The following is a 14,117-nucleotide window of genomic DNA, read 5'->3' as shown; positions in this document are numbered from 1 at the left end:
GAAGATCATGAGAGAAAAAAAAAAGAACCTGACTGCTTTTAGAAGCAAATGAAGGTTTCACAACAGGAGCACAAGGAAAACCCCAAGGACCAAAGAGCAAAACTTCGTGCCCGGATCAGCTGAGCACAGACACGAGCGGTGCCTCAGCTTGGGGGCACCGTGGCTGTGCCAGGGCCAGCGGCCTCACCGGGCAAGGAAAACCCTCTGGCAGGGCAAAAAGCCCCGTGGCACTGAACAAACGGGCACCTGGCCCGATCTCTGCCACTCAGAGTCTCTGGAAGCCTCCATCCCACCCACGGCACCCCTGGGGTGGGGACAGTGCCCAGCCCGTGCTCGGGGCTGTGTCCCAGCTCAGCTGAGGGTGAGGAACACAAAATATCCCGGGGGTGTCGCCCTGCCCACTCTGAGCCTTGGGAATGGTGACACAACAGCCCCAAATCCTGCCTGGATGGAGCTGGGATGGGTGAAACCCTCCTTGTCCTCCAGCCCAGGACAGGACAGCTCTGTTCCTGTGAAGGGCACACACAGGGACCCCAGCACTGCAGGAATGGTGACAGCTCTGTCCCTTTGGGGGGCACACACAGGGACCCCCAGCACCCTGGGATTGGTGACAGCTCTGTCCCTTTGGGGGGCACACACAGGGACCCCCAGCACCCTGGGATTGGTGACATCTCTGTCCCTTTGGGGGGCACAAAGGAGGACCCTCAGCACCCCAGGAATGGTGACAGCTCTGTCTCTTTGGGGGGCACAAACAGGGACCCCCAGCACTGCAGGAATGGTGACAGCTCTGTCCTTTTGAGGGGCACACACAGGGACCCCCAGCACTGCAGGAATGGTGACAACTCTGTCCCTTTGGGGGGCACACACAGGGACCCCAGCAGGACACCAAGGTTTGTCCCCACACCAGCAGCAGCACGGGCAGGTGGCTTCAATGAAAGAGAAATGAATTTTCCCTGGGGCTTAGTGGCTCTCAGCTGCCCTCTGTGGCTGTGCCCACACTGAGCCACCCCCCTGCCTGCCCTGCTGACCCCACTCTGCACAGGGTCCCTCGGGTGCTCCCAGCCTGCAGGGACACTCTGTGCATGGGCTCAGTGCTCAGGTGAGGGGCAGCCCTGGCCACCGAGATGCTCCTGGTGGCCACCTCGCTATGCCAGGGGTGGCCCAGGCCCCAGGGACTCAGAGGAGTTAAAAATAAGAACATTTCCTTCCTTCGCCCCTACTTTAAGTCCTGTGATAAATAAAAACTGGGAGTTTCTGCCTCCTGGAGAGGAAGCGGCTGCGAGGAGGCTGCCAGTGAGTCAGGCCAGCAGAAATCATCCCTATTCCTGAGGCACGGCCTCCATCCCATCCCATCCCATCGCTGGCAGGGCCGGGAGCCGCATTCCTTTCCCATGCTGAAATCGCTCCTTTGAAAGAGCTGCAGGGTCCCCTCCCTGCCCCAGGCCCCCGCCCTGCCCGCGGGATGCGCCCTTGGCACGGCTCCCCTTACCTGCCCACCCTGCTCCCTGCGCTGGGATGGGGTTGGATGCCCAGAACGGATCACCAGGGGTTCTATCCTCGCCCCAAAAGCTCCACAGGAGCCCGCTTGGAGCTCAGGTTTGTCCAGGTGCTTTGGGAGCAGATCCATGGAGGGGATGGAGCAGGTGTGGGGGGTGCCCAAGCAGCTTCCAGCGCCCTGCCAGGGCCCCCTCTGCCCGCTGGTCCCCTCAGGAATCCCAAACCAAGGCCGGCAACTCAAGGGTGAAACCATTTGGAAGAAGAAGAAGGGGAAAAAGATCTGTGGCTGCCTTTGTTTGAGGAGCAGGGAGGGAGACACTTGGTCCCTTGTGCCGGGCAGAGCAGGGAGCGAGGGCTCTGCTGAGGGTCAGGCACAGGAGGGAGGTTCCTGGGCCAGGAGGGGAATTTGTCCCCTCATCCTGCTGGCTCTGGGAGCTCCCTGACCCCGCTGCTGCCCCGGACCCAGCACAAAGCCCGTGCAGAGCCTTTCACTCTGCTGCCCATCCCACCCCAGAGAGAAGCAGCATCAGGGCTGGGATGGATGAAACCAGGCCTGACCCCAGGCCAAAACAAAAAGGCCTCTTTCAATCGCATTCCTCCTTCTGAGCGAGGATTTCAGAGCAGCCAGGGCTGAACAAAATCTCTCCTTGGGCTCAGAACATCCACAGGGATGAGGGCGAGCCCTGAACCCGCTCTGAGCTGCAACCCCCAAACCTCCCCCTGCAGCAGCCGCTGGAAAGGCGCCCCAAGGTCTGCGGGGGAAGGGCTGAGCCCCCTCGGGTGGGTTCATTAACGGAGGAGGCGGGAGCAGCTCCCTCCCGCCTGTCCCATCTGTGCCCGGCCGGCTCCGGCGGCGCCTGTGCCGCGGCTCCCGCGGGAGCGCCGCGCTCCCCTGAAATAGCTCTCAGACTGGATGACTTTGGCCCACATCCTCAAAGGTGGAGAGGCTCCGGGTTACCTCGGGGCACCCCAGCCTCCCCCCACACACACCCCCACAGGGCGGGAGGGAGGAGGTTTGGGAAGGAGATGCTTGGGGCCACCTCGCGACGCCCTCGTGGGTCTGGGAGAGGGAAAACCAGAGGGAAACAGGGCAAATTCCTCAAAATTCCTCAAATCCCACGCTTCTCCTTGCCCACTTCGCTGCTTCCTCATCCAAACCCATCCTGCTCCATGCAGGAGCTGAGAAAAAGGGGAGAACACCCCCCCTCACACTCCTTTCCTCCCACTCTCCCTCCCGGGAAGGGTTAAACGGCGCTGGCGTGGAAGACACTTTGTACTTGGATTTAAAAATACAGCCAAAGCCCCGGTGGCCCAGCGCCATGCGAGGCGCAGGTATATTTCCACACTCGAGCCAATAACCTTCCCCGAGGGAAATTTAGGCTTTTTATGATTAAAAGGGGAAAAAATAATAGTGGGGAATTAAATATAGTACAGAGCGCGAGAACAATTAGCAGTTGCTCTTAGCGACACCGGGCCAAGCTGGGGACAAACGCCGCGGGCGCGTGGGAGCAGCGGGGTTGGGGACAGCCAGCGGGTGACACGGGACAAGGGCTGCTCAGGCCTCGGCAGGTGGCCCTGGGGAGCCCCAGACCCCCAGGAGGAGCCCACGGGGCCCGGCCACACCTCACGGGCAGGGGTTTTATTCTCCCTGGGCTTTATCGCGAGCAAATGGAAGTGTTTGCACAGGCTTGTGACTCCCCTAATAAGCAAACACGGGTTAATTGGGGGGTGGGGCAGGGGCTGGGGCTGCCAGCTGTACCCTCAGCCTGGCTGAGGATGGGTGAGGGAAGAGCTCTGTTCCTCATTTCCCATCCCTTCCGTCAGCTCCCCGAGAGCTTTAGCACTGCCCAGCCCTCCTGGCTCACCTGGCACCCCTGCCCTGCCCCTCCGGTGTCACCTGTGTGCAGCCACCTGCAAAATCCTCCAGACTGGCTCCTTTTTTGCCCATTAGAGCTGTGCCCACACCATTTACATCCCAGGAAAAGCCTCCTTTATCCAGCCAAGGCCTTTTCCTGCACATCAGGGCAGGACCCAGCCCAGAGCGGTGCCACCAGGGCTGGACAGGGCTTGGAGCAGCCTGGATGAGTGGCAGGAGGTGCCATGGGATGAGCTTTGAGGTCCCTCCCAACCCAAATCTATTCCATGACTGTGGATTTCTTATCTTCTTTTCTTCATGTTAGAGCCGGGATTAACACACGGCAGTCGCAGTTTGTGTTTGGACTCGGTGTTTATTAACTCTTTTCTACATTACGGTCTCACAAGCCGTGAGCTCTAACTAACAAGGTAGAAAATGGAGGTGCCTCTAACTCTTTCCAAGATCTTCTTAAGCATAAAGTATCCAATAATGAGGTGACACCTATATTATTTATACTTTTAATCCAATAATGACCACCCAAGGCCCGCAATGCGGACCTTCTTCACCCAATTAGAAAAAACCACCCAAAATGAAGAAGAAGAAGGTGAAGAAGAAGGGCTTAGCCAACACCCCAAATCCTCCATCTTGCCCCATATATATTACTACTACTAAAACCTTAAAATCTGAGTTTCCAAGGTTCCAACGGGCAGATTTTCCAAGCAGGAATCAGATCCCGCAGCCCCTGAGGAAACCCAGAGGGCTCCAGCACAGCCCCTGCTGGCGCTGCCAGGCCCGGCCTCTCCTCCAGCAGCCCCTGGCACAGGGATTGCCAGGCCAAGCCGCGTTTCCTCTGCTCCCAAGCGGGCCACGCCGGCCCTCTCATGTGGCCTGTGGTCAGCGCACAGCCGTGAATGGAGGCACAGCTTATCAGAGCCTGGCAGGAAACGCGCTCCTGCTCCAGCCCGGGCACGCCGCCCGCGGTGCCCTGCCAGCCCCGGGGCAGGCTCAGCCCCAGCCCAGCCTGAGCTGGGCTTTGGGGATGCTGTGCCAGGCAGGTTTGAGGCAGGGGTTCAGCAGTGGAGCTCGTCTCGGGGTTGGTGTGCTCTGAAAGGGCTCGGGGGAATGTCACAGAGACAAGGGGCAGAGCCAGCCCTGTCCTGGCTCCGTTTCTCCCTGTAAAATCCCACATAAAATGGCTGAGCTGTGGTTTCTCCCCTCCTCCCCGGCGTTTTGAGGCAAGTTAGTGCCAATCAGCCTAATTACAGCCCTGGCTGAGCAAACCACACGCCCTCCTTCCTGCTGAGTGACAGGCTGGGAGCAGAGTGGCCCAGCAGAGCCTGCTGCCTCCGTGGCTGCGCCAGGCCACCGCCCCTGTCACCCTGGGCATGTCCCCAGGGGTGGGGGGACAGGCAGACGCTGCTCCCCTTGGCATGGGGTGCCCACACCATGCCCGGGCTCCTCCGGGTGACAATGTCAGGAAAGGGGGTGCCAGGCTGTCCCTGCATGATGTCACTGGAGATGCTCAGGGCAAGGCTGGAAGGGACCCCGTGCCCTGCTGGAGCCCCAGGAGTGCCCTGGGCACCCTGCACGCTCTGCTGCAGGGTCAGGGATGGGGTGGGAGGATCCTAAAGCTCATCCATGCCATGAGCAGGGACACCTTCCACTGTCCCAGGGTGCTCCAAGCCTGGCTTTGGGCACTGCCAGGATCCAGGGGCATCCACAGCTTCTGTGGGCACCCTGTGCCAGGGCCTGCCCGCCCTCAGAGGCAGGAATTCCTTCCATGTTATTCCTTCTGTGTCCGTATCCCATCACCTCAAACTGGGGACTGGGTGTGGAGAAACAAAGGCTCATCCTGAGTGTTTCCACCCTCAGGGGCGTGGCTGAGCCTCCCAGGTGAGGAAAATCCTCACTCCCAAGCCCAGGTGAGGGGAAATTTCACTCTCAAACCCGGGTGAGAAGAATCTTCACTCCCAATCCCAGGTGAGGAAAACCCTCACTCCTAAACTCAGGTGAGGAAAACCTTCACTCCCAAACCCAGGCAAGGAGAATTTTCACTCCCAAACCCAGGTGAGGAGAATCCTCACTCCCATGCAAAGCTGAGGAAAATCCTGACTCCCAAGCCCAGGTCAGAGGAATCCTCACTCCCAAATCCAGCTAAGAGGGAAATCCTCACTCCCAAGCCCAGCTGGGAGGAATCCTGACTCCCAATCACCCCCACCATGTTGAAAGGTGAGCCCAGGCTGGCTGCAAACCCCAGTAGAGGTGGACAAACCCTCCCAGCATTCCCAAATCCCGCTGGGGAGGAACCAACGCCAGCAGCCCCGGGAGGACGGACAACATCCAGCCCGGGCTGTGATTCCCAGGCTCAGGCACAGCTCATCCAGCCTGGGCTGTGATTCTGAGGTGCGGGCACAGCTCATCCAGCCCGGGCTGTGATTCCCAGGCTCGGGCACAGCTCATCCAGCCTGGGCTGTGATTCCCAGGCTCGGGCACAGCTCATCCAGCCCGGGCTGTGATTCCCAGGCTCAGGCACAGCTCATCCAGCCTGGGCTGTGATTCCCAGGCTCGGGCACAGCTCATCCAGCCTGGGCTGTGATTCCCAGGCCCGGGCACAGCTCATCCAGCCCGGGCTGTGATTCCCAGGTCCGGGCACAGCTCATCCAGCCTGGGCTGTGATTCCCAGGCCCGGGCACAGCTCATCCAGCCCGGGCTGTGATTCCCAGGCTCAGGCTCAGGCTCAGCTCATCCAGCCTGGGCTGTGATTCCCAGGCCCGGGCTCAGCTCCTGTGGGGCGGGAGCGCAGGGGGAGCCGCGTGGGGGCCGTGGGGTCAAACACGGGGATTTTGGGGTCAATGAGTGGATTTTGGGGTCAAACACGGGGATTTTGGGATCAGTGGATTTTTGGTGTCAAACATTGGGATTTTGGGGTGAATTTGGGGGATTTTTGTTCCCCCCAGGAGCTGGAGCTGCCCATGGGGGCGCAGTTCGGGCCGGCTGCCCCGGTGACCGTCGAGGTTCCCTTGGGTGCTCTGAGCCCCGGGAGCGCTCCCGGGGGAAACGGAACTGGAGCAGCGCCGGAGCAGAACCGGAGCAGAACCGGAGCAGTGCCAGAGCAGAACCGGAGCAGAGCCAGAGCAGAGCTGGAGCAGCGCCGGAGCAGAACTGGAGCAGAACCGGAGCAGAGCCGGAGCAGCGCCGGAGCAGTGCCAGAGCAAAGCCAGAGCAGAACCAGAGCAGAACCGGAGCAGCGCCGGAGCAGCGCCGGAGCAGAACCGGAGCAGAGCCGGAGCAGAGCCGGAGCAGAACCGGAGCAGAGCCGGAGCAGAGCCGGAGCAGAACCGGAGCAGAACCGGAGCAGAACCGGAGCAGAGCCGGAGCAGAACCGGAGCAGAGCCGGAGCAGAGCCGGAGCAGAACCGGAGCAGAGCCGGAGCAGAACCGGAGCAGAACCGGAGCAGAGCCGGAGCAGCGCCGGAGCAGAGCCGGAGCAGAGCCGGAGCAGAACCGGAGCAGAGCCGGAGCAGCGCCGGAGCAGCGCCGGAGCAGAACCGGAGCAGAGCCGGAGCAGAACCGGAGCAGAGCCGGAGCAGAACCGGAGCAGAGCCGGAGCAGAACCAGAGCAGAACCGGAGCAGCGCTGGAGCAGCGCCGGAGCAGGCGGACATCACCTCCCCGGGATGAGTCACGCCGTGCCAGGGCGGTTCTTCGGCAGCTCCCGGCGGCGCCGAGCAGAGCCCGGGATCGCTGTTTGCTGGAGAGGGAAGAGTTAGTCATGTTCGTCTGAGTCACCGGGACAAGGGACCAGCGACAGCGCGGGCTGGGAGCGACTCTTTATTGACCTGGCATGTAAATCGATCGCTTTGTGACCGTGCCATAAACCGGGACAGGCACAGGAGGAGGGGGAAGAGCCAGAGCTGGGCAGAATTTACAGCTGGGGAAGAAAAAAGGGAACCACACAAGCGCTTTATTTTAAGAATTATAGGTGACATTACAGTGTATTTCATATCCCACCAGCAGAGCACAAAGCTCTTTGCTGTGCTGAGCAGGGCTGGATGTGTGGATGCATCCCTGGAAATATTCCAGGACAGGTTGGACAGACATTAAAGATCCCCCAGTTCCATCCTGTGCCATGGGCAGGGACACCTTCCCCCAGCCCAGTCCAAGCTCCCCTGGAACACTTCCAGGGATGAAAGAGGTGCACCTGGAGGGATTCAGGTCATTCCCAGATGAAAAGCAGGAATGGTTTCTGCCTGGAAAAGCAGCCCCAGCTCCCGCTGCAGCCTCGGCAGAACCGCTCAGCCCATGACAGGAGAATTTCCTACCCACGGCGCCCCGGCCGCCTGCGCCAGAGCTTGAATCATTTCTGTCTTCGAGGCAGAAAGGCAGAGGGTTTCCTTGAAAATAGAGCCTTTGTTTGGCAAATATTTCTCCCATCTGCTCCGGGGCTGTGAGCGCCCTTTGTTGGTTTGATGATGGTTCCTTCGCCAGCCAGGGCAGTGCCAGTGGCACAGAGGGGACCCTGTGACCCCAGGGCAGTGCCAGTGGCACGGAGGGGACACCAGGGCAGTGGTAGTGGCACAGGGGGGACCCCAGGGCAGTGCCAGTGGCACAGAGGGGACCCTGTGACTCCAGGGCAGTGGCAGTGGCACAGGGGGGACCCCAGGGCAGTGGCAGTGGCACAGAGGGGACACTGGGACCCCAGGGCAGTGCCAGTGGCACAGAGGGGACCCTCGTGACCCCAGGGCAGTGCCAGTGCCACTGAGGGGACCCCAGGGCAGTGGCAGTGGCACAGAGGGGACACTGTGGTCCCAGGGCAGTGGCAGTGGCATCAAGGGGACCCCAGGGGACCCCAGTGGCACAGAGGGGACACCGTGACCCCAGGGCAGTGCCAGTGGCACAGAGGGGCCCCAGAGCAGTGGCACAGAGGGGACCCCAGGGCAGTACCAGTGGTACAGCGGGGACACCGTGACCCCAGAGCTGTACCAGTGGCACAGAGGGGCCCCTGTGGCCCCAGGGCAGTGGCAGTGGCACAGAGGGGACCCCAGGGCAGTGGCAGTAGCACAGAGGGGACCCTGTGGCCTGTCTGAGCTGCCAGGGCAGCGAGGAACTGCTGTTCCTCTGCCTGTGTCAGAGCCCAGGTTTGGTGTGTCAGAAATACCAGGCTACATCCTTAGCGGTTTGGAATTTGGGCCACAGATTGTGGAGCTGTTCTGTGCTTTTAGAGCACCTGAATTTAAAAAAAACCCAAAAAAACGGGATCTGAAGCTGGAGGAGACTGCCTGGAGCCTCTCGGCCCCATCATCCTACAAATGGGTCATAATAAAAAATAAATCCGTGTGAGTCCACAGAAGGCAGAAGAGCTCTATCGCTTTCCCAGGCTGAGGATCCCCATGAATATTTCATTTCAAATATCCTCCTCTGCTGCCTCGGATCGCCGGAATATCCGAGTGGCTCGCACTTCTAATGCAGCTTTGCAGCAGCTCCGTGAGCCCTGTGAATCTCAGCCTGGACGTTATTCCAGGCCTTCCTTTCCCTCCACGTTGGTGCAGCATCCTGGGCTTGGTGGAGCTGCTGGAGGTGCAGCAGGAGCTGAACAAGCCCCGGGGCTCAGGGCAAGGCTGCAGTGAGGAGCGGGGTGATGGAAACGGGATGGAGCCATCCCGTGCACCTCCACAGAGCTCTCCAGAGCCGGATCCTGCTTTTCCATCGGTGCAGGGAAAGCCTGGCCGAGGCTTTTCCACCCAGCAGTCCGTGAGCAGCTCCCCCTGTTTGTGAACAGCCTGGAAACACCGCCGGGCAGGAGGTGGCAGCGTCACATCGAGCTGTGCCAGGGTGACAAGGGACCTCAGAGGGCACAGCCCGGGTGTCTGTGCTCGGTGAGGAGGAGCTCGGTGACACCGTGGGAAGGCCCTGCCAGGCTCCCCGCACAGATGGCACCGGCTGCTGCCCACAGGTGTGCCCAGAAACCCGCAAGGAGCTGCCCCGGGTGGCTCAGCCGGGTCAGAGCCTTCCTCCCCGGCACCTCGGCCGTGTTTGACACTCGCCCCGGCAGAGGCTGAGTGATAATAATAAATAAAACCCACGCTTTTCTCCAGCCCTCGGCTTCGGGAAATCTCGGGCGGCTTTGCACAGAGCTGGAGTCTATTTGGAGCTCAAGGCTCCTAAGGATGTGTCAAGGACGGGCGGTTTTGGTACCCGGGAAGGCATCACGGGAAGGGGCTGTTGCCAGGGGAGGAAAACAACGCTGGCTGCATGAATTCGCCGCTGTCAGGGCCCACATCAAACACCCTGGGGGTGAGCAGGGAGTGCATTTCTCTCACAGCCCTGGTTTCAGGCTGCCCAGGGCAGTTTGGGTGCTGCAGCTCTGCTCTGTGACGCTCCCCAGGCGGCTGGGAGAGCACCCAGCAGCTCACGGCGTCACCAAACTCTGTCCCCGCACCTGGAGCAGGTGCCCAACCCCGGGGAAGGAGCGGGCGAGGCCCCGGCACCGCTCCGAGGCTGCCCTGGGGCGCTCGGGGGGAAGCCCGGGGAGCGGCGGAGCGCTGCGCTGGCTCTGTCCCGGCAGGTCCAGGTCGGCTGGGTGTGCGTTTCCTGGCATACAATTCCCAGATTAGCAGGAGCCGCGCTGCCAGCGGCTCCTCCGGCCTGTGAGCGCGGCGCTGGGAACGCTCCGAGGTCACGGCTGCCAGCGGGGCAGGGCACGGCGGGTGAGGCTGTGGGCACGGGGCGCTCCTGCTGCACCCCGGGGAAAGGGAAGGGGTGTCTCTTAAAGGTTTGGATTGGGAAGGACCCCAAAAATCGATTTGTTCTTAGGCAGGGACACCTTCCACTGTCCCAGGGTGCTCCAAACCCCGTCCAGCCCGGCCTTGGACACTCCCAGGGATGAGGCAGCTGCAGCTTCTCCAGCCCACGGGGATGGGAACCGACCCCTCTCACAGAGTTCTGTAAGGTTTTAACCCCATGGGATGGAGATCGCCCCCAGCCAAGCAGATCCCACGGATCCTTTTGCAGTGTGGCCTCTTCTCGCCGTGAAATTAATGAATAAAGCCCTCAGAAGCCACAGAGAATAAATAATAAAAAAGCTGGAGGGAGGAAGGGTTGGGAAAGGAGGGAAAATAATTCAACACAGAGCTGTTTAATAAAGAAAAGGGAATAATCAAGGGCGTGAAGTGAGAATGTTTTAGTCACACTAAACGCTTCATCTAAAATAAAATAAAATAAAATATTCCAGCCAAAGCCGTGGCAGTGGAGGCTGGAGGAGGCTCAAGGGTCCTTCCCCAGGAATGGGAAAGGGGGGAGCAAAAAGGAAAACTTGGTATTTTCGTTAAGCCGAGGGAAAAGAAGAGGCAAGAGCCGGAGCTGAGGAGCGGCTGGGGCCGAGCCCGAGTCCGGCCGGTGCCGGTGCGGGGAGCGGGGCAGAGGCGGCGACCGCGGCTCCGGCGGGGGCTGCAGCTCCGGGAGCCGCCCCCGCCGCTCCCGGGGCTGGATCTGGGGAGGGAGGGACGCGCCTCAGTGGTGGCACCGAGTGGCACCGTGTGCCCAGCTCCCAGCTGTGCCCAGCTTCTCCCGAAGCAGCCAAAATCTTCTGCTGCTCCCTCCTCCCTCAGGAAACCTCGGGGAGGAGAGAGAGAGACCCATCAAGGACAGACAGGGGGAGGAAAAGCGCATTGGAGCGGCATTCCCGGCTGGAATCCACCCAGACACCGCGGGGCTGCATCACCACGGACCTGCAGGACCTTCCGAGCCCCCTCCCTCTGCACTCACCGTGCAGGACCCCGAGGATCTGGGAGCCTCCCCAGGCTCAGGACTCGCCCCCGGCACAGGATGGCTCGAATTTCCCACCTGAGGGGATTTCTGAGCCCTCCCCCAGCCTCCCCCGCCTGCCCGTGTTTGTACAGCAGATTATCCAAGGTGGATTTGTAAGGAATTTTGTCCTGAACAGCCTGGCAGCTCTTCCAAGGCCTGGGAAACACGGGCTGGCCGTGCTGGCTGCCCTGGGCTCCCAAACACAGCGTGGTGAACGCCCAGCGCGCTCCAGGAGCTGCTACAGCAACCGGGCCTGGATCTGGCGGGGTTTGTTCATCAATTTGAGAAATCTGCTGCGTGTGAGGAGCGCTTGGCTGTGCCCCAAGCCTCACGTTCAGTGCTCCTGCAGAGCCCAGAGCCAGCACAGGGTGACAACCCCGGCGTGGGACACAGGTGACACCACAGGACAGTGCCCTGTCCCCCTGGGACACAGGTGGCACCACGGGACAGGTGTCCTGTCCCCCTCAGGACACAGGTGGCACCACGGGACAGTGCCCTGTCCCCCTGGGACACAGGTGGCACCACGGGACAGTGCCCTGTCCCCCTCAGGACACAGGTGGCACCACGGGACAGTGCCCTGTCCCCCAGGACACAGGTGGCACCACGGGACAGTGCCCTGTCCCCCAGAACACAGGTGGCACCACAAGGCAGGTGCCCTGTCCCCCTCAGGACACAGGTGGCACCACGGGACAGGTGTCCTGTCCCCCTGGGACACAGGTGGCACCACAGGACAGTGCCCTGTCCCCCTCAGGACACAGGTGGCACCACGGGACAGTGCCCTGTCCCCCAGGACACAGGTGGCACCACAAGGCAGGTGCCCTGTCCCCCTGGGACACAGGTGGCACCACAGGACAGTGCCCTGTCCCCCTCAGGACACAGGTGGCACCACGGGACAGTGCCCTGTCCCCCTCAGGACACAGGTGGCACCACGGAACAGGTGCCCTGTCCCCCTGGGACACAGGTGGCACCACAGGACAGTGCCCTGTCCCCCTCAGGACACAGGTGGCACCACGGGACAGTGCCCTGTCCCCCTCAGGACACAGGTGGCACCACGGAACAGGTGCCCTGTCCCCCTGGGACACAGGTGGCACCACGGGACAGTGCCCTGTCCCCCTGGGACACAGGTGGCACCACAGGACAGTGCCCTGTCCCCCTCAGGACACAGGTGGCACCACGGGACAGTGCCCTGTCCCCCTTGGGACCCCCAGAAGGAACCGGGAGGAAACTCTGGGACAAACCTGATGAACAACAAGGGTTTGCTGGGTGGGGTTTGCTGGGTGGGGTTTTTGCGATTCTGGGATTTGCTGAGGGTGCAGGAGGTGAATCCACCCCCCAAAACCTCAGGAAAACCCTTCTGAGCCGTGCAGAGCCGGCCCCTCCTGTCCCATCGCGGTGTCCCCGCTGTCCCATCGTGCTGTCCCCGCTGTCCCCCGGCCCGGAGCCAGCGGTGTCTGCGCCTCCCAGCCGGGCTGGCCCGGCTCAGCTCGGCTCGGTGGGAAGTCGGACAGTGCCACCTGGTGCTCCGAGGAGATTCCGAGCCGCAGAACCCTCGGATGGCTTGGGTTGGAACGGACCTTAAAGCTCACCCAGTGCCACCCCTGCCATGGCAGGGACACCTTCCACTGCCCCAGGCTGCTCCAGCCTGGCCTTGGGCACCTCCAGGGATCTGGGGGCAGCCCCAGCTTCTCTGGGCACCCTGTGCCAGGCCCTCACAGGAAGGAATTTCTACTAAAATCCTGTCTAACCCTGTCCCCTGGCAGTTTATCCCTGTCCTGGCTCACCTCCTGGGCGGCAGCGCGTCCCAGGGGTGTACAGGGCCAGCAGCAGCCCCGCTCAGAAGCGACTCCTCTTCCCTTCACACTTCCCAGGGCAGCAGCCTGCAGTGGAAAAAATAAAAATGGGGAAGAGATGATGTCAGTGCTGACAAAGTGTCTGTACAACAGCTCGGCTCTGATGTAACTGATACCGGCAGCTGAGCTGGGAAAAAATCCTGTCCCTCTGCCCCCGCCCCTGCTGTGCCGTTTTGTCACCCAGATGTCCCCTGGCACCGATGGCAAACTGGGACAGGCAGTCCCAAAAGCCAAGTGTAGCTGACCAGCAGCATCCTGAGATTGTTCCCTGCTCAGCTGGGAAGAGCTGTGGAGGGATGGAAGAACCCCCAGGACACCCCTGGCAGGCCACAGGCGCTGGCAGGGCAGAGCCAGGATCAGTTCTGCTCGTGGTTTCTCCATCCTCACATTTTCCCCAAGGCCTGGGGGCACTGGGGCCCTCCCCAGCAGCATCCCCTGCTCTCCTCATCCTCTCACCGACCTCATCTGAAGCCCTTTGCTGTCTGCTCTCATTCCAGAGCCTCTTCTCTGCTTTTGGGGGCCCTGAGCCTTCAGCTGCTGATCAAAACAAGCCCCAAAACCCCCAGGGTGACTCCCCCGAGCTGTCACCTCCCCTCCCTCGCGTGGGAACTGAACTTCTCCCAGGAGTGGCTGAAGAGGATCCCATTCCTAAGCCAAGGGACCCATTCCAGGCGTGCTGGACACTGAATTTGGGGGGTGCCTCAGCCTCCCACACCCCCGGGGTGTTTTCCACATCCACTCATTCCTCAGGGCTCCTCCCCACAAACACCAGACAGCCCACGAGGCCTCAAGGGTGAGGGGAGGATTTCCCTTCCCTTCCCTTCCCTTCCCTTCCCTTCCCTTCCCTTCCCTTCCCTTCCCTTCCCTTCCCTTCCCTTCCCTTCCCTTCCCTTCCCTTCCCTTCCCTTCCCTTCCCTTCCCTTCCCTTCCCTTCCCTTCCCTTCCCTTCCCTTCCCTTCCCTTCCCTTCCCTTCCCTTCCCTTCCCTTCCCTTCCCTTCCCTTCCCTTCCCTTCCCTTCCCTTCCCTTCCCTTCCCTTCCCTTCCCTTCCCTTCCCTTCCCTTCCCTTCCCTTCCCTTCCCTTCCCTTCCCTTCCCTTCCCTTCCCTTCCC

Source organism: Prinia subflava, chromosome 23, assembly GCF_021018805.1.
Source record: "Prinia subflava isolate CZ2003 ecotype Zambia chromosome 23, Cam_Psub_1.2, whole genome shotgun sequence".
Taxonomy (NCBI): Eukaryota; Metazoa; Chordata; class Aves; order Passeriformes; family Cisticolidae; genus Prinia; species Prinia subflava.
Note: the sequence above shows the minus strand (reverse complement) of the source record.